This window comes from Cupressus sempervirens, chromosome 5 (assembly GCF_028749045.1).
Source record: "Cupressus sempervirens isolate cs-2001-9-10 chromosome 5, ASM2874904v1, whole genome shotgun sequence".
Classification (NCBI taxonomy): Eukaryota; Viridiplantae; Streptophyta; class Pinopsida; order Cupressales; family Cupressaceae; genus Cupressus; species Cupressus sempervirens.
Window position 1 is genome coordinate 696,836,097 of NC_143122.1, and position 25,584 is coordinate 696,861,680.

The window sequence follows — 25,584 nt, forward strand, 5'->3', positions numbered from 1 at the left end:
GAAGTTAAATTTGAAGTAACTCAAGGAAACTCTAGGTCTAAAACTAATTATGTAAATAAGGCTCTAATTGTGTTATGATGGATAAAATAATGACAATGATCAAGAGTGGATATGCTAAATTAAGAGACAGAGATTACTTTAGTGGTGAATATTTTCCTTTTGGCAATCCCGTCTCATGGGCCAATCATCATTTGGAAAATAGCACATGCAACATAGGCCAACCACATTGCTAGGTATTTATCAGATTTGGGTTCAAAGCTCGTGGTAGTCACCCATTAGTTATCACATGATTGGTCAAAAATATTGGTCCAATTTCCAATGCAATATACATTTTGCATACATTTATTTTAAAAATTTTGCCAACCTTTGCATGTTTGCTTCTTATTGGCCCACGTTATTTTGCAATTACTACAACCAAATAATTTTCCCTTGGGTTGGGCATCACCTACCATTTTCCTGACATGTGTCGACCACCAGCCCCATTTAGCCAACTGTTTCTTACTGTGAGCTTGTATAGGAAGGTGCACTTCACCTACATTTGACATTCTTCCTTGTTAATCCCACATAATTTTCCAAGCTAGATTGGACTATAAGATATTATTATTTTACAAAATTTTCTCTTTTTTGGTCTAGAGACTAGCATTTCTTATTGCCATCGAAGTTTCAGAGTGCTGAGTGCATTTCCCATTGACTCGTGGACCCTAGTTTTCATAAAAGGCAAGTGATTTTTAATTTTTTTTATGTTGACAATGATACTACCATACTGGTATAGTGGTACTAGTTATTTTTTAGTTTTATTGTCTAATGTTCACTAGTGACTAGACATCTCACATGCTAAGATAACCTATAGGTTTGCAAATTATATTGGGTAGTACCATAGAATATAGTATCATAGCATTAGTACCATTTTTTTGAGAATGAATCATATTATTGTTATTAGATGTAGTCTAAGTAGTCTACTGTCAATGTTCACAATCTTTGAGTCATCACTATTTGAGTCTTTTGTTCAACAACTAAGTTGATTTATTTTTTGCAGCCTTTATTGGTTTGCAATGTCAAATAAGAGGGGTAACAGGGGTTCTAGTAGGATCCCTGAAACCCAAGAGAGGCCACCATTACGAAAACATAGAAGCATAGTAGCATATTTTTGTAGTGGAAATGTTGGCAACCTACAAGATTCACAAGTTAGATCTCCAATGCTTATTGAAAAAGGAGATTCATCACAAATTGGAGACTCAAACCGTATTGAAGTTCAAGTTGGTGAACTTGATATCTCAGTCGAGAATGAACTTGAACACAATTTGGAGGCATTTCCCTTGAGTAGGGAGTCAAAAACTAATCTTATAGAGTTGGAGTTGGTCTCAGACTAGTCAAGTGAGAAAACCCAAAGTGATTCCATAAATCATGTTCATGCACAAAAGGGGAAAAGAAAATTGGAATCAAAGAAATATCAATCTCACTAGGATCTGTCCAAAAGGGATTTTTAGTTAGAATGGGTGGAAAAGTACTGGTTCATTGAACCAGATGTAAGATTTGCATAGAGATAACAAAGAAGGAGAAGAGGTTGCAACTTAAACTTGATACCATAGAAAAGCATGTCGGTAAAGTTTACAAAAAGGAAACTATAGATGGAATTGAAAAATCTATGCTAACTTGGAAAATAAAAGACAACTGTCTACATATCAGGAATGCCAAAATATACAAGTTACACCATCAATTATGAGAGAAGCATTTTGTAGTAAAAGGTTCCATCAAAGATTTCATTAGGAAAGCAATCAAAGTGAAAAATATGAGAAAAGTAGTTCAATTAAGTGTGTTCTTTTATATTTTGAGTAGAGGACATCCTATGATGGACTACCCTCAATTACTACCTTATTATGCTTTTTCAAACTTTGAAACTATTCGAACAGTCATTGGTCAGTAAATAGTGTGTGGGAATGGGCTAGATGTCTTGCACAAGTTGAAAAGTAGATATGAAGGAAAAAATAAAACACTCAAATTTAATTACACTCTCTAGATGAAGTTACAACAATTGATAATATTTCATGGGTGTGCATGCATGTTTTTACCGTAAACAATCTTTATCATCAACCCTTTCTACTATCTATTGCTAAATTGAATTGTAGTGCGACAGCTGAAAATTTATATGATTTATTAAAGAGTACTCTAATTGAATGTGGTGGTTTGGATAAAATAGAGATTGCCAAAAAATTGGTGTGTGTTGGAGTGGATGGAGCTTCGGTTATGCAAGGTCATAAAGGTGGTCTTTGCAAAAAGATCAAGAATGATTTGGCACCCTACACTATTCCCATTCATTGCATGGCCCATCAAATGAATCTAGCTTTTGGAATTGTTAGCAATTTTGGTTGTGTAAGTAAAGTGGAATCTCTAATCAAAGAGATTTACCAATAATTTTGTTGAAGTCCAAAACAATTCAAAGAATTTCAACACTTTTCTCAAGGTCTTACTGATGGGAGGAAGTTTCTTAAAGGCAATGATACCAGATGGATCTCTTTGGATGGACTGGTGCATTGAGTAATCTTTGAATATTCATCATTTCTTGGACTAATCCACTCTATGTGAGACAGATTCTCTCAGTTATATTCAAGTCTAACTAATGTTAAGATATTCTTAACTTTAGTAGCTATTCTCCCCATTCTACAAGACATAGGAAATATTATAAAAAAAGGTTCAAGAAAGAGCTCTATACATTGCTAAATATAATAAGCTGCATAAAATGACATGTAATAGCCTGGATACTCTATATCTATTACTACCATTAGATGAATCAAAGTTTGCAAAGTGGATAGAAATCACAGATTTGAACAATCTTGGAAACTTTTTACATATTGGTGCAAATGATGAGGTTTATGATAGGGTACATGGAGTTGACATACCAATTCAGTACTATGCCCATATCAACCTTGACTCCAACTGCAATGAACTAGGAAGTAAAGTTGAATCAAAACGAAAAAAGGTACTTTCACGTATTACAAGTGAAGACTTCAAGGAGATCAAAGACTTTGTGCTTGACTATGTCAAGCGAGTTTGCTACAATATTTCATCAAAAATTAGATTTAGATTCCCCCCAAAGTAACTACTCAAAGAAATGTCAATTTTTTTTCCATAACATTGGTTTCTAAACTTTTTGATAGATTTTCAAAGAAGGATGATGACTTTGATTTAGCATTTTTGCAAACCTAAAGTAATCAATGGAGTAACTGTAAATGTAATTTTAGATGAATCTCAACTAAGAGATCAATCATATTCTTTTGCAAACATAATGAGGGAACAATATGATCTTATGGAGAACCCAAATGAAGAGAGAGTGGTAACAAAGCTTTGAAAAAACCTTGGTGAGAGAAGTTAGTTGAGAGAGTCCATCCCAAAATATTTCAACCTTGTATTAATTTCTGGGAAAGATTGTGTAAGAGTTTTTCATCAACGTTTCGGATCATACTACATGATCCATCATCAGGATGCCAAAGAGTCAATGAGAGCAAAAATATGATCTCATTGACTCTTTGGCATCCTGATGATGGATCATGTAGTATGATGCGAAACATTGATGAAAAAACTCTTACACAATCTATTTCAGAAATTAATACAATATTCATGGATTGTGGAAATCTGATAGCTATTTCAACCTTACCGATTTATTTTTGACAATGATATTGGGTTCAGTGGAGGATGAGAGATTTTTTAGTACTTTGGACTTCCTGAAGTCAAATGTTAGAAACAAATTAGACAAAAATTTGGATAATTATTTGAGGCTCTATAATTCTAGGTATGAGGTAGATAGTTTCCCTTATGACAGGGCTCTCAACATGTGGAGAAACCAATATCAAAGAAGAAAGATTACCAACATTTCAAACCCCCAAGTGGTAGTGGTAGTGGCAGTGGCAATGGTGGTGGCAGTGGTTCATGTCTTGATATTGGAAGCAATGAAGATGATGTTAACTTTGGCATGTGTACTGATGCTGACAGTGAATCTAAAGAAAACACAATGAACAATAAAATGTTATATGAAATAAATGAGGAGGATTTTGATGATAGTGATGCTAAGCTGGTCCAAGCCAAGTGACAACTATAGCAACTTCTCAACCTCAAGTTCTAACTTCTATGTGAATTAAGTAGTAGGCTAGTAGTAGTAGCTTTGATCTAAGACTCTATCTACTAATTAACTATGTTTGTAGAAGTCAATTTATAGCCTTCATTCACTGTCCTTTTATAGATTCTTAATTTTTTTTTTTTTGAACATGTTGATGTTACAAACTTACATGTTGAGATTTTCATTGATTGTATTTTTTTAACATGTTGAAATTTTCATTGATTCTAGTTTATTTAAGAAATTGTAACATAATGCATTTAAAAAAATAAGCTCTATTTAAAAAAATTGTATTATAATTTATAATTATAAATCAGCATGTGACATAATATATTTAACAATTACAACCCTTTGCAAATGACTTGATCTCAAATTGAAATGACCATAAATTCCCTTTTGTAGATACAAGGGAGAAACAATATCTATAGATCAGTTTGTAATTGTATATGTAATTAGATTATTACTACATAATACATTATGTGTATACAATCACATTGTCAATTATCCACATAGCCAATTGTACAATTTTTTCAAGTAGTAGGGAAATTTTTTTCATCTGCTCTGTGTAGTAATAGTATGCTAGTGCCTGGTTGCCCAACTATCCTAATTACTGGCTCTTGATTCCTGTAACAATTAACATTAAACAAATTAATCTTAGGATGTTCTATGCGATCTCTCCCATCCTCTTACTTGGGGCTTCCCTTAGGCTTGAAGGTCCCTAATGCTTTCTAGGAAGATCTTATAAACAAATTCAGCAAGAAATTGGTGAGATGAAAAGGAAATATTTTAAGCCAAGCTAGTAAGTTAACTCTACTCAAAGCCTATCTCCAAAGCATACCTACTTATGCTCTAAGTATTTTTAGAATTCCTTTTAAATTTTTTGAGTCAATTGATAAAATTCAAAGAAATTTCCTATGGACTGGCTCGGAGGAAAAAAGAAGAATGCCTTTAATTTCTCGGGATCAAGTTTGTAAACCCCAAAGTGAAGGGGGATTAGGAATATGAAAAATCAAAAGTATGAATAAAGCCCTTTTAGCCAAACAAGGGTGGAGAGTTTACCATGAAAGCAAAGAGTGGAGTACCATATGGAAACACAAGTATCTCTTCAATGTTGAATCCCTTCCTAATTTCTTCACCTCTCTTGATGTTATCCATTCTTCCTCCATATGGGAAGCTGTTCAGGGGACCAAGAAAACTTTAGAAAAAGGATGCTCCTGGAAAATTGGTAATGGGTTAAAGGTGAAATTTTGGGAGGATATATGGCTCAAGGACCATCCTTTGATTGGAGACTTTCATGAAAAGGCTTTAGTTGACCGATGCAAGTAGAGATTTGGCTTTCTAGTAAGTCATTATTGGCAGAATGATTATTGGGTGAATTTAACTGATGTTGATCAAAGTTTCAGTAATATCCAACTATCCCTAAATGTTGTCTCTCTTTACCCTTATCTTGAGGATGAGATTATCTGGCATGTTGATCCTAGTGGTCAATTTAAAGTCTCTTCTATCTTTGCTTCAAGGGATAAGGGTAATCAAAATTTTTGATCACATGCTTGGATTAAGGATCTCATACCCAAAATTAACATATTCTTTTGGATTCTTCTCCAAAAAAAAATTTTGACACTTGAAAACTTGCAAAAAAGAGGTATAAATGTGGTTAATAGGTGTACTTTATGCAAAAATAAACTTGAAGATAGAGATCATATGTTTTTGAGTTGTTCCTATACCTAGGAAGTTTGGACTGAGATTTTGAATTTTTGGGGTATGATATGGGTCCATCAAAACAATGTGGATCTTTCTTTCAAAAGTTGGAGCTGCCCCTCAAAAGATCCTGATGCTCAATTTCTTTGGAAATTAACCCTCCCTCACCTTTGGTGGAGCATTTGGAAAGAAAGAAATAATAGGACATTCAAAAATAAAGATCTTCCAGGATGGGTGCTAGGTTAGAATATCATTAGAGCCTTCAAGGTGAATTTTAAATCCCAGAGGAAGTCTGGTCAAATCTTCCAACTTGATAACCCTTTACGATCTCAAGGATTTAAGTTGAAAATTGATAATCCTAGATCGATCATAAAATGGTTTGTTCCTCCTAATGGATGGACCAAAGGGAACTTTGATGGAGCTTCTAAGGGAAACTCGGGATGAGCAGGATGTGGAGTTGTTCTTAGAGATCATGTGGGAAATGTTATTGATGCTATAGCAATCCCTATTGGTCACTCAAATAGCCATATTGTTGAAGCTATTGCAGCCCTCTATACCATTAAATTAGTTGTTGATTTGGGGTATTCCAAATTATGGTTGGAAGGTGATTCTCTAAATATTATTAATACCCTAAATCAAATATCTCATGGTCTATAGAGGCTACAGTTATGGAAATCAAAACCTTATTTCAAAAATCAGAAAAAGTGGTCATTTTCCATACATATAGAGAAGCCAATAGGGCTACTGACTGGATAGCCAATCATGCAGTTCAAATAGGGTATAAGGTGAGGTGGCTTGATGAATTAAACAAGCATGTGGATCTTAAAGTGATTATTAATTATGATTCTATTCATTCCAAAGTGGGGAAAGATTTTCTCAGATTAGAAATTTAATGATTTGTAGGAGTGGCCTTACAACTATTAGATTTCCTTCCCCAAGGAGGTACATTCATGTGAAGGTTATGTGCTCTCTACACGTATCATCAAAAAGGTGACCTCAATCTTGAGTCACAAAAAATTGGTCTCATTTCAACCTCTCTACTATCAGTATCTAGGTGTCTCTGGTTTTTTGTTTGCTCTATAAAATGGGGGGTGAACCAAGGAAGTAGGAACCCAAAAAAAGTGATGAATGGAAGGCTAGGTAGGACATTTGGAAGATTCTCCAGAAAGGGAAGGTGGTCAATTTTCTGGAGTGGTTGCATGGATTCAAATCTCATGTCACCACCGCCTTCTTCAAAAATTGGATTGATGACAAAGTTACTCTCCATGGAGTCACTATGAAGCTTACTAAGGAATTCATAGCTAAAGTTACTGGGCTCCCCATGAAAGGTATTAAATGCTTGAAACAGACCAATATTTCCAATGCAACCTACAAAAAATTCCCAAAGATGGATGATGAGGAGATGCAATTGGAGAAGAATGGAGACTTCTTTGATGTGCAATAGATTAAAGGTATTTGGTGTGATGTGCTCAGTTGTATTCATGAGTACTTTATCCTTGATGGTAGGAATAAAAGGTGGCACAAATTTCACTTTTTCTTTCTTAACCATTTTAGGTATAAGGAAAAAATTTCCTTCCCTTTCTATTTGCATTTTTCTTTGCTTCAAAGCTTGCATGCCCATAGAAAGAAAGAGTCACAACCCATTTTACATGAAGGTTTGATATTCCTCATAGAGGGTTTTTGTAAAAATAAATCCATTGCTTCGTCTCCCTCCACTAGAAAACATAAGGATTCTTAGTCCATAAAATGTAAAATTGATGAGAATGTTAAAGGGAAATATAAGGCAAAACTAAAACCCTCTAGCTCTCAAAGACAAATTGTTGAAGAGGATACTAAGGTGGAGAGTACTGAAGGCTCAGATAAGGATGTCCCAAAGGAAGAATAAGGGACAAATTTTGGGGAGTTTAGCTCTAACCTGGAAGGTTTTTCGGAAATGAAAGGCAAAAATGAGAAAGGGAGAGAGGAAGAAACAACTGAGGATAACTCAGAACAGAGCAAGTCTGATAATGAGGGTACTCAGACTGTGTTTGGGGGAGGTGATAAAGATAAAGATAATTTAATTGATGGTCCAACTATTATGAGTGAGGAGGAAAACATGGGGAAGGCTTCCACTCCTACAAAGGAGACTGAGGGACAAGATAAGGAGGTCCCTAGTCAACATGACGTTGTGGAGACTGGAGAGGAGGAGCCATTGGATGGGGAGGAACAAATTGATAAAGTTGGGTCCCCACCACATACCACTACTGAAGACGCGGGTGACTCCCCAGAGAGGGAAACCAAGCTCTCCCTCATGCATTCTACCAAACTTAAAGTTGATTCTTTCCTCCAAGTCAATTCTTGGATTTATAATGAAATAATGGGGTTGAAGAAGAAGGTGAAAACCTTGCAACATAACTAGGAGGTTGAGTGGGCTATTATCAAACACTTGGAGGTGCAAATGGAAGACATCCCAAAAAAACTTAAGGATTATGAGCAGAATGTTAGAATGCTTATCAAAGAAAGTGGAACAAAAATGGAACAGGTAACTTCAAGCATCTGTGCTTCTCTGAAAAGCCTGGGAAAAAGAGAAAATTAAGGAACCATATCTTCGGAGGGCCCTAGCAAGAGAACAAGATAGAGTTCGAGGAAGAAAGCCTTGATTGTTGTTGCTTCTTTGGCTGCTAACTCCATCCAGGATATGGCTAAGTTTGGTAAGGAGGCAGTTAAGATGATCACAAAACTGCAATAGTTTCTTTAGGTCTTCTTTTTTAGTTGGGTTCCTGTTCAGGTCCTTTTTGCTAGTTGTTGCATCTGGTTCCCATGTTTGGTCTTGTTTTTTGATTTTTAGTTTTAAACTGTATTGGAGGTTCTAGGTCCTTGTAAAACCTGGGTACTTTATTTGGACTATGTAAGTGGTTTTAGGTCCCTATAAAACTTGATTTTGGTTCTACTTCTAGTAGGTTTAAGGACTCTTTTCCTTATGGTTGTCTTGCTTTTTCCTTTTTGAGGATGTGAAAGGGTTTTGGGGTCCCTTCAAAACCTATTTTTACTATAATCTAAAATAATTAACATTAAACAAAGTTGAAATTAAATCCAAAATTTGAAATTAAAGAGCAACAAGTAACAAAATGATTATAGTACTATCTCTTACTAAATTTTTTCTTTTTAGTGCTATCACCTATGACTGCCACTAACAACAGTAGTAACAATTTGATAAAATGACCCATCTCCAATTAATTTCTTTAGGGTGCTCTATTTTGCATCATTTGGAAGCTCCATTTGTTTGAGGTTGTATCTAAATATTTGTAACCTCATCAACAATGAATACTTCAGAGAGATAGTTTTACATGAATCAAGGAATTTATATATAACTTCATTCATTGTTGATAATGGTTTGATGCAACTTGCAATTCTTTCTAGAGTGGTTTCCTTAGGAAAGTTGCCTAAATTAGAATTCATGTTGTCCTGCAACTTTTTCATGTAATCTTCTTTTCCAATGAATCTATTGTCTAAGTTAGCTAGATTTGGTAATCCAACATTTAGCAAGTTCAGTATGATGTGATTCATTTTCATCAAGTCTTTGGAAGTAGATTTGAGAGCTTCATCTATTTCCATTACTTGTTCACAATCATGACAGACATCAATGGTCATTACATATGCATCCAAGTGGTTGTTTATTCCATGGTTTGCCAAATCTCTATCACTAGATCTCCCTACTTTATTCAAAATTTGGTTAGTAAGATTTTTTAAGAAATTGGCGAAGATTCATCTTTTACCCTAAACATCATTTACATTTTCAAAAAGAATTCTAAGCTTGCTATTCAAATCAAGCCACTCAAAAAAACTATCATTGTTCTTCATTATTCTATCCCAATTTTCTTGTTTGATAAGCTTAACCATGTTTATTATATTATCCTTCACATGATGATCTTTGGAAGAGGTCATTCTATTTTGTACAATTACATTCTTCATCTTTTTCTTCATTTCAGACATCTCTTTTTCACTCTTTTACTATATTTCCTCTAGTTTCCCTTGCCAATTAGTTTCTCTCTTCCTCTTATCCTCCAATTTCTTCTCCAAATCTTGGATTGTATTTGTAGTAGTTACCTCTTTTTTCTTCTCATTCTTGAGCTCCCTTTTCAAATCATGGATTGTCTTTGTAGTGGACGCCTCCTTTTTCTTCACATTGTCCAATTCCTTCTTCAAATCATGGAGTCTTTGAGTAGATTCCTCTTTCTTTGTGTTCTCCAATTCTTTTATCAAATCAAGGATTTTTTTTGCAACTAACTCCTCTTTTTTCTTTTCATTCTCCAATTCTCTCCTCATATGGTGGATTGTGTTAGTGCTTATAGTAGCACTAGACTCTATTTTCTTCGCATTCTTCAATTCCTTCTTCAAACCAAGGATTATTTTTGCAGTTGACTCCTTTTTTTTCATATTCTCCAATTGTTTATTGAAATTGTGGATTGTGTTTGCACTAGAATCCTCATTCCCTAATTCCTTTTGCAAATTATAAATCATCCTTGCCTTAGACTCCTCTTTTTTCTTTTCATTCTCTAATTCAATCTTCAAATTATTATTTTCCTTGATAGTAGAGTCCAGGTCAGTTTTTAATTTATCATTGACCTATGCACTATTCTTTATAGACTTGAACAACTATGCAGTAGAAGATTTTTCATGTTGAAGTCCTTTTTGGCACTCATCCAATTATTTAGTCAAATTTTGCACTTGTTCATTAATCTTTTCTTGCTAGACAATTGCCTTTGTAGGAGAAGAATTATTTATCCTATTATGCAATTCTTTGAACCTATTGTCTAATACTTTCTATGTAGGCTTCACATTATCAAGATCTACCTATAACTTTTCTATTTGCTTCATAATCCTTTTGTTTTCCCTCTCCACTTTTAGAAGTGTAGAGTAGACCATTTTGTTGCTCTCTTTTGATATATTGATTTTGTTAATATTTTTCGCTTTTGACAAATCCATTTGAAGATTGGTAACTTGTATATCATTATGATTTATTACATTTTTTGGTGGATTATTATCTCTACCTAGGGGCATAACAACCATGAAGTTCATCATTTCATTATTTAGATCATATATTGGAAATATTCTATTAGTAGATCTCTAACATTCAGCAATTGCATCACTTTTCAAAGTCTTCATAATTTGTCTATTTCTTTTGCTTGTCTGTTCAAACTTTGATGCAAACTCGTTAAAACTAAAATATAGGTTTGTTGACACAATTGAGTGTTTGAAAGGTGAATTATTAGTTGTATCATTGTATGCTCCTCCAACTCTAGTTAAACTTACTCCACCTACAATTGTATTTTGAGGATTGCCAACAGACTAAAGATGGCCCATTCCAAATCTTAGCATTTTAGGACTATTTTATGGGTTTTGTATAGAAGCTACTAGTGTATACATTGGTGAAGTAGCTGCTAGCATTATTTGTGGTGTAATTGTCATAAGTTTTTTCTTTTTTGCACAAGGTTCATCTATGCTAGTGTTAATGCCAGTGCCAGTGGAATCAACTATAATTGGATTTGAAGATTTAAAAAATAATGTGTTGGGATGACCTTCAGAAGTAGAAGTATAATGTTTTTTCCCTTTCTAGATGAATCATATTTAATCTCAAAGAGTTCAATGATTGGTTTACATCCTCTTTTGGTTGGGTGTGGTACTGAAACTAGATTCCAAATCCCTTCACCACTTGCACTAATGGACCCTATATCTGCATAACTCATTTTTTGTATCATAGTTGCCCCTTTACTATATGTTTGTTTAATAGAATCACTCATTTGAAGTTTAACAATATCTCTACCCCTAGTTGACATAGAATCCCGAATACCTTGAATGTCAGCATCAGACTTAAGGTCCTTCTGTCTTTCATTATCACTGTCACTACCAAAATTATATAGTATAATTGGATGCTCTTTATTCCAATAATTGCTAAAAAGTTCATCCTTCTCAATTTCCTCAAAACTTGCTAATTTCCTTGGTTAACCCAAAGTTTTCCTCTTTTTTTCAAATATCAGTCATCTTGGTTTGACACTACAAAGAAGATGCACATGCTTCTTTAATTGCTTTCAACATAGACCTCTTAGAAGGTTCAGGTGCTTTCTTGTAGAAATTTAAGTATGTTAGAGGCTCTAATTTGTGTGACTCTAATATGTGCAATGTCATAATTTGGGATGACAATTCTTGCATTGAAATATGATTCTCTGTCACATGTTTCTCCATCTCTTTCTTAACTGCATCCCATGAATCCTTCTTTTTCAACTTTTCTATCAATGGCATCTCTTGATGTTGAAATTTTCTTGTAAAGTTCTCATTGGAAATAAATCTCATTTTTATTATGTTTAGTGAATCATAATTCTAGTGACTAACAAAATCAAAGCCAAAAAAGGTTACCAATTCATTTGCCACTTTGAAAGCCTTTATCTCAAATGCGAGGTCTCCAATTGCAAAAGGCAAGGAAGGAAATATCATTTTATTTTATTTTTCCATTGAAAAGTTCATCTACAATCTCCATATGTCATACATATTCCAATGCAAAAACTCTTGTTGTAACATGCATTGGAAGTTTGCAGGGTTCAACCATTGAACAATAAAACTTTAAGATAGTGTAATCTTCCATGAAGAACCAGTCAGCCAATGGAATTTGACTTCCCAGTTGAATGCAATCTTTACAAGACATATGCAATCTAAACATTGAAGTGCCTGTGATTTTTTCGTAGATCGTGCCAAAAAGAAGTCTACAAAATGGTTGTAGTTTTTATTTGTAGCAGTCATCCTCATCTTATGTGTCCACTCATATACTACACTTGGACTCTCTAATTTCTTCTAGATTTTCTCATCAAACTTATAGACCTCAATAGATCAAGCTTGTTGTTCTCTGTCTCAAATATTAGGTGATGCTTTGCTAAAAGAAGGTAGCACAAGTAACTTGTGAACCTAAATGTCTTTGTCTTGCCTATAATTGTACTTTGTTTAATCATTAGTAATTGTTGTTGCATAGATTCAACAATGTGTTGAACAAAATTATATCTTACATCTACCTTCTCAACTAACTAACCTCAATAATGGATATTATAAGTTATCTCAAGAACACTAGCCCCCATTTCCTTGTTACTATCCAATCCTAGAAAAAATGATAACAAAGAAATAGTATTCTAAACCCATGGCACAAGAATATCATACAGATAAGGAGGCTTATGGTAACACTAGTAGAGGACTCTAAGTTTATTAAACCCTTAATATATGAATCTTGAAAAACTCTTTTTAGTTGGTCATAACCCTATTCTATTTTATCCAAGTCAATGTGCTTGTTAAAGTTTTCTAGTTTAAACTTTAGCCCTAGGTCTAACAGAGTGAAAAATTCACTCTTAGTTATGGATAAAATTTCTTCGTGAGTGTTTTGGTTTACAATTGCCTTTCTATTTTCATCATAATTCTGAGCGCATAGCATTACAATTTCAAGGCAAGGGAATACTTTAGGTACAATGAGGTTTTCTAATCCAGTAACCAGAGCAGCTAGTTTATTTATATGTACACGAATATTGTTGTTAAATTTGTAATAATTTCTCCCCTTCTGTAGATCTTTCCACTTATTAAACAATGAATCTCTAATTTTCATGATTCCAAAATCTCTATGGATAATAGGATAAAAAATATCATAAAATTCATCAGTGAAACTTAGGTTTTGTAGCACTTGCCTAAGTTCTATAATGTGTTTGTTTTCCTTTATGCTTGCACTCATACGGGAGGTTTTTGACTCTCTTTTTTCCATGCCTGCTACTGGTTATAACACAAAATTCTTCTTCAGGCCCTATTTAAAATAATTGTAAAGTGTAAACCTAAGACAATTAAAATCAAGATTTCTATTGCTATAAATTGCAATGATTTTTTTTTAAAAAAATTAAATACTTGGAATCAAGATTGGATAATTGGTGTTATCATCTGATACTCAAGTTTCACACTTCCAATCTTAAAAACACAAAATTGAATTCTATCAGTCTTTGAAAATTTGAAATTCGAAAACCCTATCATATCAGACTCGACTTAGAAAACTTTCAACTTCATACTCTAAAAACAAGAAGGTTAATAGTTAAAAGTTCAAACAAAAGTATTAAGTAATTAATAGTTTTAGGTACTTTACTAATAGTATGTACAATGTACATGTAAACGACATAAAGAGTCAAGACTCAATAATGTAGTAATGTACATAATAATAATAAATAAAAATTTATTACATTAATATACATTTAAATAAATTCGTTCATTTTAAATAAATGAATTAATAAAAATCAAACTTAATTATCGATATGATTTTCAGGTCAATTTGTGAAATGTTGTCGCTATTGTCAAGAGACATTTGGAATTGTAACATGTGTCAATCGTTACACTTGTCAAGGACACATGTCATGATTTTGGATGTTTCTTGACAACAATAATAGTGGACCCAAAAATTACCCAAAATTTATTCCAGCTCGTTGCCATTAGCGTCGATCTACCTTTTACTTAACAATCGCGGCATCACTGAGTCAGGATTAAGTAATAATTTTTTTTTAAAGACTAAACATAATTATTAAAAAATTAATTGAGTCTTGACACTTAATTGAACTTTGCAATGACTAGACATGTGTCATGATTTTAGATGAATCCAGGCACAAGGGAAAACATTCCCCAAATCGACCCAAAATTCATCTCAAGCCATCGATCTTTCTTTTAGTTAACGGTTGAGATTTCGGATAGAACCTTGGAGTACTTGTGTCCCAATTTGGGGTTAATTTAATTATTTATATAAAAAACTTATATATAAAAATATAATTTATAATAATTATTATAATAGCTATAATATAATATAATTAAAGAAGATTTTATTTTCTATTATAGAAATGATTTTCTTTTCTATCATAAACATTTTATTGTAAAGATGATATGAAAAATTTGATGAAGATATATTAAATTTTATAAAATAAAATTGGTGCAAGATATGAAACAAGTGCCATTAGTACTTGCCTTTAGTTTTTATAAAAATCTAATTTAAATTTAATAAATTTATTATAATATATTAAATATTTTAATTAATAAAATTTTTATATAATTTTATTTTTTGTAAAGATGTTAATTAAATTTAAATTTTATTCATAAATATAACCGTTGATATATGTTCTATTACATATATATCATATGGTTATAATAATTATATTATATTATATTATAAATAATTATATTATATGTTCTATTATATAATAAATAATTATAATATAAAAATAATAATATTTTTATAATAATAATAAATCTTAAATGATAATATAATATAAGTAATATTATTTTTAATTGAATGACAAAAAACATAATACAATTTATTAAAATACATTATTAAAATATAAAATATAAACCAATACACTTATATTAAAAAATAAAAATATTGACATTAATGAATCACGTTGAAAATGAAATATTTAGCTCTTAGCCCTAAGCCTACCGTCAAGTACTAATAATAAATTATAATGACAATAGTTTAATTTAAATAAAATAATTAAAATTTAAAAATATAATTACAAATGTTATATTTTTATTCATATTTATTATTTAGTTTCAAAATTAATATGTAATATAGTTTAATTATCTATAAATTATTAACATATAGGCAAAAGTCTACAATGCTACAGTAACTTGCGAGCCTCTCATGTGGGAGGTCTTAAGTTCAAATCTACCTTCACTTAACATATAATAATAATTAATTTGAAAAAATAATAATAATTAATCTAGGCTTCGGTCATTTACCGATCAAATAAAATAAAATAAATTATTAACATATATTGATAATTGTGATAATTGTTTATAAACATAATTATTAATAATATTAACTGAGTTCTCTAATGAGCAAACATGTATCATAATTTCAGATGAATCTAGGCACATGGAAAAACATTCCCTAAATCATCTTGAAATTCATCCCAGGCCGTCGATCTTTCTTTTATGCAATGTTTGAGATTTTAGGTGAATCTTCGAGTACACATGTCCTGGTTTCGGGTAGAAATAGACTTATCTTTAATATTATAAAATTTGGCCCAAAATAGAGTCGCGGTCATTGAAAAGAATTTACATAGCATATTAATTAATATAGAGAAAAATGTTGAAGTAACCATTGTTAAAAAAATTGTTATGAATTATTATTATTTTACTTTTAAGCTTGAGCATGTCAAAATCATGATGTTAATTTAATTATTTATATAAAATATTACACACACACACACACACAAAATAAAATTTATAATAATTATTATAATAGTTTTAATATAATATAAATAAAGGATTTTCTTTTCCATCATAAAATTTTTATTGTAAAGATGATATAATAAATTCAATGAAGATATATTAAAGTTTATAAAATAAAATTGGTGCAAGATATGAAATAATAATGACTTTAATGTAAATAAAATAATTGCAATTTAAAAATATAATTACAAATGGTATATTTTCATTCATATTTATTATTTAGTTTCAAAATTAAAATGTAATATAGTTTAATTATCTATAAATTATTAACATATACTGAAAATTGTGATAATTGTTTATAAACTATTCTTCATCATTTAAAAGATTTCACAATGAAAAAAAAAATAGGAATAGGTGACAAGATAGGTATGAAATAAAAATTTGACACATAAATTATCAAAATTATATTTAACTCTGTTAAGGGTATAATCTTTAGTTTTCTTTGAAATTCGCTCTTAATATCTTATTGCTCCATTTGTTTTAACCAATCAAATAATAGATTAAAGAGAAATAGTTTTAGAAATTACAAAACTTTTAATTGGATAATTTTCAATTGAATAATTTATTACTATAAATCGTTAATCAAATATATTATATGAAACCATAAAGGGAATCAAGATTGTTGAAACCCTTTTTTTGTTTCCAAGTTCTAAGTTCTAACTTTATAACTATTAACAATTAATTATTTTTAAGAAAGTCATAGACTAACATTTCAATAGTGCATTGAGAATCAAGATGCCAAAAACAAAGTCGTAGACTAACAAGAATAACGATTTGAGAAGCCAAAAACTATTATTTTTAATGATAATATTTTAGACTGTACAATGTACATAATACTGATTCATAGCATAGATATTGAAAATAGCTGATTAAATCAACCTAGTTTTACTATTTTGTAATTTACAAAAAAGGGCAAGGCCCAATCCAAAGAAAAATACAGATATCTTAAAAACCTTTTTTTCCCAAAGGGCAATGGTTAAGAAAATAGTATTTAGGAAACAAGGAACAAGGAACCAGGGAACTAGGGAGGCTAGAAGCATCAGTAGGCTGAGGAGCTGAGGGCTTGAAGCCTTCAATCAGAAAGGTCTTCAAGTCCCTCCGTGAGGAATTTGTCAAAGAAGATGATGTCGCTAAACTCGTCCAACCATGTGAGGTCGATCTTGTTGATGTCATCCAACAACAATCACTTCTGTAGAAAATCCCTTCCAAGCTGCACCCACTTTTGATGGCGAGTCAATTGTCATTTGTTCGTGCCAAGTAGGAAAGGATACTTATGTATAATGCACCCAATGCCTTCCTCCCAACACTTGTCTGTTATGTCTACAAAAGGGATGCCAATGCCTAGCCCCGATACCTGCTTGACCAATACAAAAATTTTGACATCATCTTCTAAAAATATTTCCTTAAAAATGTTACGTAGAAGTATTAGAATATCTATTTAACTTCCTCCAAGTTTGAGAAGAGATGCGAGGAAGCAGGAGGTAATATCTATGGACACATGGTACCTCTTATTGTTCTCAAAAATTCATGATCGAGTACCATGAATATAGAATGGCAGATAAATGGACTTTGGGCATCTGGTTTGCAAACCATGGCAATGACATCATCAGGAATCTAGCCCAAAAATGGCTTTTACATAGCCATTGTAGTGCATTTCAAGTGAATTGGCATATCCATGACTAAGATTTAAGAAACTCTGCAAAGTGCAATTGCAAACTGAATTCAAATTGAAGAATATGAGAAATGATAATGAAAGAAGATTTGAAGAGGCTTTTTAATGGTAGTTGCATTAAATTCTTTGGCATTCGCGATCTTTCATATCTTATTTTTTTGTATTCCTATTAATTTTCAAGTGTGTGAAATGTTAAAATGTACTGGCATTAATGTCAGACAGTCGATAGTGCCTGACATTGAGTAATGATTTTCATGCAAACCTTTCCATGTGTCTCCATTTTGAAAAATTTCATGCGACTCCAAGTCTTTTCAAGCTAGTGGCTGCAAAATGCATCTTCTGTCATTGATCTCTAATTAATCAACGAGCAATAAAACTATTGTATTTACTGTTAGCAATATGAAAGTGATGGTAGCCGACTTGGTAATAATGAAACTGATATAACGACATTACACCATTATTAATAATAAACCTAAGACAATACACAAGTTGAAACTTCAAGTGACTGCTCAACAGTCAGTACAGTCACTAGCCAATACATGTGCAAATTTCTCTTTCAGATTAAACAATTTTCCAGTTCGCCACTAAAGATTAGCTAAGACCATTATTATTCATTTTCCTACAAAACAAGTAATTTGCCTCTGACATTATTAATTCATTTTAGGTAAGGGGAAAAATAGTCATCATTTATTTATTTATCAGCAAGAAAAAATATTAATTTGCCACATTTAAAATGATTTTTGCTAGGGCAAGGAAAAAATTGTGAACATATAATATTTTATTTCCTTATATGGAACCAAAAAATTTCCCTTGACATTAAAATGTTCCTGCCCACAAACTATTGGATTCGCTAGCATTTTAAGCATTTTTTTTCAGGAGGGGTTTCTTAAAGTTATCCCTGGTAAGAGATGACAAACACCTAGCAAGTTACTCTACCCTATGATGTTGATGTGTTCCCTAACTCAAGTATGATATTTGAATTTAAGACCCGAACCGGTAACCTAAATAAAAACCAAGGTTTATTTTTACCAACAATGGATATAAGTTTTTATATTCATTAGAATATTCTAAATGTGAAAGGACTAAAGATTCAAACATCAAAAGACTAGAACTGAAAATTGCCTATATTTTTAAATCTCTATTTCAAAAGCACAAGAACAATAATATAAAAACTATAGGTTTTAGTATCATATGCATAGGGATAACAATCAAAATTTCAAGTCTAGTGATCAATGACAAGCTTTCTTGTTTTGATAGTTTTTACCAATTTTATTTGTTATTTGTGAAAATTAAGACAAGAAAACACTCAAGCACAAGAACACAATATTATTATGTCTAATAGAAAGTACAATATATCACAATATATATATTCCAAGGATCCTTAAAGCTCAATTTTTATGGGTCTATCATAATCCAAATAAAATTCAAACAAATCATATTTTACCTAAGGTCATCGGATTACAATGTAATATGAATTGGGCTTACTTACTTGAAACTTGTGTCTCAAGATTAACATTACATCAAACTCCAAACCTTAATCCTTGTGAGAGAGTATATTGTAATATCATTATGTGAATATAATGAAAAGTACGGTGGACCTATTCAAGAGGCTACTTCTCTCTCCACAAAAAAATTATAAATGGATTATGCAAATCCAAGATAGTTCACTCTTACCAAGGGAGACACAATAGTGATTAATTTCAAGGTACAATACAATCAATTTTCACTTGAAACCATCACACCAAGGAAATAAAGGAGGATTATAATATAAGGCATTTATTAAGTTTTGGGGACTTTATGCCTATTTAAGTGTTGGGTCTCCACACCCCCAAAGGTTGTACTACCCCAATTACAATTAGGACTAATATTTTGCACACAAGTGTGGGTACATGAGGAGTTGATGGAACAAATAAACAAAAAAATTCATAGGGATTTCATCTTGGTCAAATTTAAATAGAAAATCAAATTAAAATCACTGTTATGGTTGTTCCCCTAGTGGTGACTACCTCTTTTCCTAACCAAGGGAAACCCTCTAAAAATAAAAGGAAGGTGGAACAATTTCTCTTACATTAAAAATCCATTGAATGGAAATGGAAGATGATAGTTTTATTCCACCTTGGATCTGCTAACACAAGGTGTTCAAGCATACTAGAAATATAAAACACTTTGTTCCTTCTCAAGTGCCAAAACAAACTAATTTCATAAAAATTTTACAATATTCATTTACCATTTAGTAAAAAAAAAGTGAATTATTTTTTGAAAAACCAAACCAAATCTTCATTCACAACTTTTTAATAGTATTAGTCAAGGTCTTCAGTACACAAGAGAAACTTGTGCCAAGTCAGTCCACTAGGGTTAATCAAAATCTAAAACCAAACTAAAAATAATTAATTTCTAAATCAAAATCACAAAAATAGAAACCAAATGCACGATACTAGTGAATCACAATAAAATAATAACCAAAAATAAAATATAAATGAAAAGTGTGAAAACATTAATCAAATGCATAACTTAAGAATTAAAGTATAGGTTCCCTAACCATAAGTTCATGAATTGAAAAATGGATAAACTAAGAACAAAAGATACAATTAAAAAGCATGTAAGTCACAATGAGATTTGAGAGATATAAAAGCATAGGAAGAAGAATGAAAAGCACAAGAACTTGAGGCACAAGTGTTAGAATCATATTTAGAAGTGCAAGAACTTTATAAAAATGGGGTTTAAAATGGTTTAAACATAGATATAAATGCACAAGATTGGTTGATTCAAATAATTTTAGACCTATAAATCATAAACATAAACCCTATCAAACGATAACAAGATTAGTAAAAAGGACTATGGTCCCACTAGGCATGCCAAAATGACAATGATAGAATAAGAAAACCTTCTTCCATAATCAAAAGATTCATAAGACTATCCACTCATCATATCAATAGAGCTCTTCCTTGAAAAATTAAAAAAATATAAAAATGTAAACAAATAAAACATATGCATTCAAAAGGTTCCCAACTACCTTATGTTCCTATCTACCAAAATCTTACATTAAATAGTTTAGTGGTCTCATATTTTTTGCATTATACTAGAGCCTATTGAGAATGGAAAAGGATGTTTGATAATGATGATCTTGAGATATGGATGGTTCTAAAAAGATTTGATATGTAAAAGCTCTAAAATAAGTGTGAGTGCATTCAATCTTAAAGAAGGGACCCTGAAAGAAAGAGGGGAAATTGATTTTATAGATGTCCTCATAAAAGAAATCAAGTCGTGGGAAAGATGTGGGACAAAATAAATCAAATGGAGAGAGTACCAATTGTTGCATGATTGTGTTTAATCTTAACGAATGAGTGTGTGGGCATTAAAGGAGGACAATTTTATGGATTTATAGAAGGTATTCTATTATTGAATGGAGAAATGGGATGTGGAAAGAGGAACAATATTCTTTTTTTATCATATCATAATGAAGAAATCAAAAAGGATTTGCTAAACCATTTAAATAAATAGACATATTTATTTAAATAATAGAGAAAAAGTTACTGAATTAATAAAATAATGAAAAATATCTTTTTAATTAATAGAAGAATTTACTATAATTATGAGAACATTTTCATGTGTCTAAAGGAGACTTTATTTTTTGTGTTCTCTTGCACGTGTTTATATGAGTTAATATCCTAGGGTTTTGAGGTTTGTCCCCTTGAATTTGTTGGTGTTCTCTCTCTCTCTCTCTCTCTCTCTCTCTCTCTCTCTCTCTCTCTCTCTCTCTCTCTCTCTCTCTCTCTCTCTCTCTCTCTCTCTCTCTCTCTCTCTCTCTCTCTCATGTAGGAGCACCTACGGTATTGTAAAGCCCTAAACTAAAATTTTATTTTGTAGATGGTCTAAAAAACCATGGAGGTAATAAGGACTAACCATAAACTCCAAAGGTGAGTTTAGATGGATTAATAAGATAGGATTTGGAATGTGAGTCAAGTCTTGTCAATTAGATCTTGATAGGCAATATTGCTCAAAAGTTGCTCTAGGTGGAAAAATGTGCTAAAATACTTCAAGAAGGGGAAAAAAGTGTCTTAGAGGGGTATTTAGGTGTACTAGGGTCATTTTAGGAGGTTTTTGAATAGATTGACCAAGTTTGGCGGTCTAATGAGCAAGATTGCAAAAGTTGTCAAAAGTTGCATTGACACCTTTGCTATTTTGCAAAGTTGCTTAGAAACTTGTCTGTGCAATTTTGGGAAAAGAAAACTATTGGAATTATTTAGAATAACTAAGAGTTATGGGGGTAGGTGAATCAATTATCCAAGGTCCAGATGTATAAATAAAACTATTCACAGCTTAGTGAACCCATAAAATATTTGTACTCATGCATGCATCCATATGATTATGCAATCACTCAAAACTTGTAGGTTACCGTCAAATCAACTTGAAAAAATGTAAAGCATGAAACATAATATATTCATAAACATACTTGACACAATGATTTATGTGGAAACCCAATTTGGGAAAAACCACCAGTAACATGCTACTCTTTGCACTCTTTTGAAGTGATGCCCTGTAAAAGGCCAACCCTGTTAAAGGTTACAATACACACTATTAAATATGACCCTATTAAAGTATTTCAATTTCCCTATTAGGAGTGAGCTTTGTTAGAGGATATTAGACTATTCACTTGGAATGTCACTCAGTTGAAGGATTTACAAATGACTGTTAGGTCAACCTTAATCCAAGGATTTACCCTAGATTGATCGAATTGTTAGAAAGTAACAGTAAGGTTTTGATCTGATAGAACTTACAACTTCTCTTGTAGATTAAATATCTCTATTTAGTCCTCTATTCTACTTGGCCTTTGTACTTTGTATCTCTAATGAGCAAAATTACAAAAGTTGTCAAAAGTTGCATTGACAACTTTGTTATTTTGCAAAGTTGCTTAGAAACTTTTTGTGCAATTTTGGGAAAAGAAAACTACTTGGTTAGTTATGTTTCAAACTAAAGGATAGAATGGTGAATGAATTTTATTTAAGCCTTTTCCAACTCATTTCCATGGTTTGGATGGTTGGGTGTACAAACAACACTTGTAATAGAGCAATATTGTGAACTGGAACATGGTTTTTGAAGGTTGAATAGAGTATTTGGATTGAACAATTGAATGTTTTAAATGGAATAGATTCTTGTGTTCATGTTTTGAATCCATACATAGTTATTTTGGTTTCAATATTTCATTTTTTATTGTTTAGAAAATTAATTACTTTCAGAGTTCCCGTTGTCCAATTTTGTATTGCCATCATGAACATGGCTATGGCTTGAGTGTCCTTGGTCAAAAAAACATCACTCTTAGAGACCAATCAATAGCCTTTATATATAGTGTAAATAATGTTTTTAGAGTTTTTGGAAGGCCAAGAGCTATTTTTACAAGTAAGCCCTAGGCAAGCAAGCAAGCTTGGCAAGGTGCAAGGAGATGCTTGTAATGGAGTTTTGTGTTGAACATAAGATTGGCACGAGTCAATCTTAAATTGGAAATGAAAGAGTAGTGTATCAAGGAATCAAAATTCAAAGGAGGAGTTTGGATATAGAGTATGATGCATGTGGTGAAGGATACATGAACATTACGTTTGAAACCCTTAAAAAGAGGGTTTTTTGGAGCCATATTGTACGGTCAACCCAATAGCCCAAGATCTAAACTTTTTTCAAGGTTAATTCATAGGAAAAAAAATTCCTTAACACACTAAGGAGCCTTGTTAAGTTTTTTAATCAGTTATTGCACATTCCTTGTTTCTAGGAGGGCTAATGGGGGCTCTAAGGGCTACAAGGGCTAACTAGGCAATTTGGGGAAATATGAGCGGGAAATTTGAAAGAATGATGTAGAATGGTAAGGAATTCATAAAGAAACACATAATGATGGTTCAAGTTTGATTTTGGCCCTTTGGGGTATACTTTGTGAAGATTTGGCAAACTAGATCAAATAGTGAAAAATTGGTGTATTTGACATATATAATTGAAACTTGAATTGTGGGAGAGTTTCTTGGAGAAAGGGGATTGGACAGGGATCCTCTTGGTTAAGATCAGGAGAAGTAACCCTAAGGAGGCTAGGAGTAGCTTGGGAAGAAAAATAAAGCTCTTAGTTCAAGAAGCTCCCCATCAAAGTGGTATCAGAGCCATAAGGTTGAGGCTTGTGGTGGTATGTTGTATTCCACTAAGTCAAGTGGATCTACTAAGATGGTTACCAATGTAGAGTTGGGAAAGGAGGTAGAAAAGAAAAAGAAAATCCTACAAGAGAAGACCAGGATCCTTGATGAGGCCCTAAAAGAGGTGAAAGATAAATTGAAAGAGATAGAATATGCAACCCAAGATAAGGAAGATGAAGATGTTGGAAAGGGTAAAGAGAAGGTGAGTTTGGTGGATGAGATACCTGAACCAGATCCTCTAATTAGTGAGTAAGAACCACTTCTCAAAGCCCTTAGGGAATTTGGAGCAAAGAGCCTAGAGAATGTTTCCCTATTCCATGTCAAGATGGATGTAGTTGTGGTCCTAAAATGGATAAAAAGTATTGAAAACTACTTTGAGTGTGAAGGGAAAATAAAGGCCCAAAAAGTGAGATTTTCAAAATCTAGATTGAAAGGTCAAGCTTTAACATGGTTTAAGTTCATGCAAGAGTAAAGAGAGAATGAAGGGAAGAAACCTATAGCTAAATGGAAGACTATGATGGAAAAGATAAAAGAAAACCTATCTACCAGAAGACTATGAGATTCAAATTCACAAGTAGAGGTAGAATCTCAAGCAAATAGATCTTGAAGTGGCTACCTATATTGAGTCTTAGAAATTGGCCCTTAAGTTCAAGTGTACAAGAGGCATAGAGTATCAAGGTGGATAGGTACCTAAATGACCTTAAATTGTCTATCCAAGATGAGCTAAGTTTGTTTAGTCTCAACACTTTGCAAAGTTGTTTTCAAATGGTTAGAAAGGTGGAAGACAAATTGAGGAAGAAATGGAACTCAAGTTTCAAGAACAAGGGCAAAGGTAAAGACTTCAGAGGTGGCTCAAGAGGAGGTTCTAGTGGGAGGAGTAATGAGCAAAGAAGTTATGGAGATTCCAAATGGAATGAACAAACCAATGAGACTAGTCAAAGGGGAGGCTCTAGTAGAGGTAGAGGATCCTACAATGGTATCAAAGATAGATATGGAAACAACAACAGAGGCTCACACTTTAGTTTCATGAAGTGTTCTAACTATGGTCAGTTGGGACACCCTACTTATAGATGTCTAGAGAAGGCATCATCATCCTATGGGGAAAAGAAAATCACTTACATTCAAGAGGAAGATAATTAGAAGGCAGGAGAAGTGGATCTTGATGCAGAGAAGAGGGAGAACCTCATGTTGAAGAGAGTATTGCTTAAGGAGCTAGTCCAAGATGAGCGTAAGTAGAGAAGAGCATTATTTAGGAAAACATGAAAAATATTAGGCAAGGTTTACAAGGTGATTATAGACTTAGGGTCTAATGATAATGTCTTGTCAGAGGAGGTAGTACAAAAGCTTGGTTTGACCAAGATTCCACATGTATGCCCTTATAGGGTGACTTGATTAAATAAAGGGCAAAATGTCCTACTAAATGAACAAGTGTGGGTAGACATCACCATTGGCAAGTATCAGGACAAGATCTTGTGTGATGTGCTTCTCATGGATGTTTTTCACATGTTTTTGGGAAGACCTTGGTAGTACGACAGGAAGGTAATGCATCATGGGAAGGAAAACAAGTATTCTTTCAAGAAGGATGGAATCACTTATAGGATACAGTCTATAGTGGAAGAAGATAAGGTGGAGAAAACTACTGCTAAAACATTGCTCATGAGTTGGAAAAA

The 25,584-nt window shown here is 32.4% G+C and overlaps 1 pseudogene; it reads left to right on the forward strand.

Annotated features, from left to right (window-relative positions):
* Positions 1 to 7,739: 7,739 nt before the first annotated feature.
* LOC149557897 (putative beta-1,3-galactosyltransferase 3) overlaps positions 7,740 to 25,584 on the forward strand; it is a 32,820-nt pseudogene continuing 14,975 nt past the window's right edge.